Genomic DNA, 3310 nt, shown 5'->3' with positions numbered 1-3310 from the left:
AAAATGTACTGTTTAGTCCCTTAATGATATGGCGCCCCAAAAGATGGAGTTCTGCTTCAGATGCCAGAGAAAATATTATCATAGTGGTAATCTTTGCCTTCAGTTCAATACCATCATATGTTGAATTATTTTTAACTACAATATGGCCACTCTAATCAAACATCGAAGTCAGCTTGTTATTTTATCGATTACAAGAAAACTCGATGAATCGAATAAAAGTTCGCGAGATGTGTTTTGCGCGGTTGGACTAGGTACGGCTCGTTACAATTTTGTATTAATTTCGTGGTGTACTCTGTGTTGAAACCCAAAATGCACGTTTTTATGCAGTATTCAATTCAAGACATATATTGTGTTAATAATAATCCTCAAAGCAGTGTGCGCATATTAAAATATGCCGGTGTTTCTACTATAGAGCAAATGAGTGAATGAACACATTTCACAACTTCGTAGTCAGGTCTTGTTGCTCACATTCCCATGAAACTGTAAACGGTGTTGTCTCTTTGGTTATCGAAGTGAATATGAAAGTGCTTATTGCTTATTGTGGCAACCGTGAAAATTCAAGGAAATTGCTGAGGTCCAGCTATCTACAAGTGTGATTATTTCACAGTCTCGAAATAACGGACAAGAGGTAAGTTAATTTGTGTGCATGTGTGTGTATGTGTTTTTAGGCGTGCATGATAATATGTAATGTGATACTGGTGCCGGTCGCCGTGGGCAGTTTGCAGACAGTGCAGAATGATTGACTTATCTCCGATGTAGACTAGCCGTCCGACAGAAAGCAGACTGCACGAGAAATTCAAGGATGACCTGTTACTTCGCTGGTCTACAGTGCAATGGGGCTGTGTGATGATATGATGCGCCCTACCGTTTGAACGAATATTTCTTAAACTATGCTCAGCAGATCCTACAGACTGCGAAATAACTTCTAATGAGGCATGAATAAAGAATAAATTACACAAAGCAAAGCTTTTACATGTTTCGATCGATGTCGGCCATCGTCAGAAAGCGATCAGCACTTCATAAGAATTACTTCACAAGTAGGACATGAATATGTTGTCTTAAAAGAGTTTAAAACATTGATGTACTTAAACCAAGCTGCATTAAAAAGCAAACAGTGTCTGTTTTAGTTGCCAGTCACGGTAGCCGAGCGGTCTAAGGCATGCACTGTCTTCGCTCGCTCGGAAGCCGGGATCATGGGTTCGAATCCCGCTCAGGGCATGGATGTTTGTGTGCGTTTTTCTGTGTTTGTCTACAGGTAGAGGCCTTGCGACGAGCTGATCACTCACCCAAGGAGTCCTACTGAATGTGTAAGATCTAGTAAACCGAAATGAAACGGAGAGTAAGCCTAGGCCGAAATTGGGGCTGTAGCGCCACAGAAAAAAAAATCTGTGTTAGTTAATTTAAAAATCTCGCTGTTTGGTTGCTTGGACCCCGTTGGCCCTTGTATTTCTTTGCCGTCGGTATGCAAATGTGTTGTGTGGTGGGCCGTCTGAATGGTGTTTTACGTGTGTGATCCGGTGGTGTCATGTGGATGTGCGCGACGTGTGGTAATGAACTGATATTTCGTAGTAGTGAGTCATACTTGTCACACTCCAGTATTGTTAGATGACAGGGGAGATCGCATGAGGATTTTCAGTTCTCGATATATTGTGTAGATCTTACTGTACAGCATAATAATCGTTTTCGTTTCCTACGTAGACAGAGAAGAATACCGCACTAAGATTGTTGGCGTGGTCTTCCTTAATAGGCTATGGATAGCTGTCCAATGGCTAGCCATTCGCTTGTCTACTTGTTACAACCCCACTTTTGAAATACCAAAAAAAAAAAAAAAAGTTAAATTCGAGTAAGCTTCTGTGTGGATGTAGGTCAGCCTCAAAATCATCTCACAGGGTGGTCAATGGGCCTTCCCCTTTCTCTATCCCTCTTATTCTACCGTCTCCATCGGTTTCGATGTCAATCAACATGTACTTGGTTGTGTTTTGTAATTCCTCCAAGCAATATATATGTACGAGGGGAATGGTAAAATAGTTTCTCGACTTCTTTAGCCAATCACAGATTTCCTCTAAAACCTCTGATTCAGTTCTTTTAACCAATCAGAAACAAGAGGAAACTTATAACAAGTGATTTATCGTTTACGGCGTTGGTTACTTCAGTAACAAGTTTAAAACCCTAGGTTCGATGATAGCGACTGTATACAATGGTACTTATTGGTAAGAATAAAATGTGCCTTTAACAAAACAGCAGACGGATCTCAGAATTGTCTGCAGTATTCTTTACTTGTCTTTGCTCTTCATGCTATCAACACATCGATAAAAAAAATTAACAGAGTGAAAAATCTCGAATTATTACAATCGTCACCGCCTTAAATAGTTGCTGAATTTTATTTTAGTCATAGATTTCTGAGTACACCTTGAATATTGTTTAAAGAACATTTCGTAATAATCAGCTTTAAATGTCGTTTGAAGGTTATAATAGTGATGACATAGCAAGTAAGCGAGGGAGTGGGAAATTTTCAGCCATTTAAAGACACAGTACAACCATAATACTAGGCAAATTGGTCGTCAGGTATTCTGTTTATATTCTGTGTTGCTCGAATGTTTATGGGCTTGATAGCTTTTACGATTTTAAAAAGTCAACACATATGGTTGTAAAGTTAAATTCTTTATTTGTATACGAATAGAGAAAACGACGTCACTGGCTCTATTATTTCTTCAACATAAAACCATACGTAACCGTACATCGGCAGAAGGAGTTGACATTTTGTACTCTGTTTTCTTACCCCCTATTATGCAACCTGCAAAATAATTAAACCAAAATGGGCCGCAGAATTTTATGTTTCTTGAAGGAAAGCGCCAGTATGCCTTCCCTAACGTCATACAAGAAGTCATCCTGTGGGAACTGCCGATGTGGATTTTAAGGTCCTTTCTGCATCTATTTAATCGCAGGATTTTCGCAAGCCACACGTTTTGCTTTCTTTCTAGTTCATGCTGATTTCTTCTTTCATGGAGGCGACATGTTCCTCCGAAACTTCGGTTGACTTTCAACGAACTACATGGCGTTATATCCCAGAAAGTATAATTATTTCAAATAAATGTATATCTCTGACCATAATGTTTTTCTTTCATTGACAAAATGCAGTAGACATGCCGAGTTAAATACAGAACAGCAGAAGCACCTCCAGGAAAGTGAATTTTAACAACTTAACCTGCTTTTTCGCAACATCACAGATTTGTGGCAATACAAGTCGTAATGGCATAGCCTACATGCGCTGCTGTGGGTGTTTATTTGTAAAAATATATAGGAAGTTGAG

This window comes from Cryptotermes secundus, unplaced genomic scaffold (genome assembly GCF_002891405.2).
Source record: "Cryptotermes secundus unplaced genomic scaffold, Csec_1.0 scaffold159, whole genome shotgun sequence".
NCBI lineage: Eukaryota > Metazoa > Arthropoda > Insecta > Blattodea > Kalotermitidae > Cryptotermes > Cryptotermes secundus.
This window is presented reverse-complemented; position numbering follows the sequence as displayed.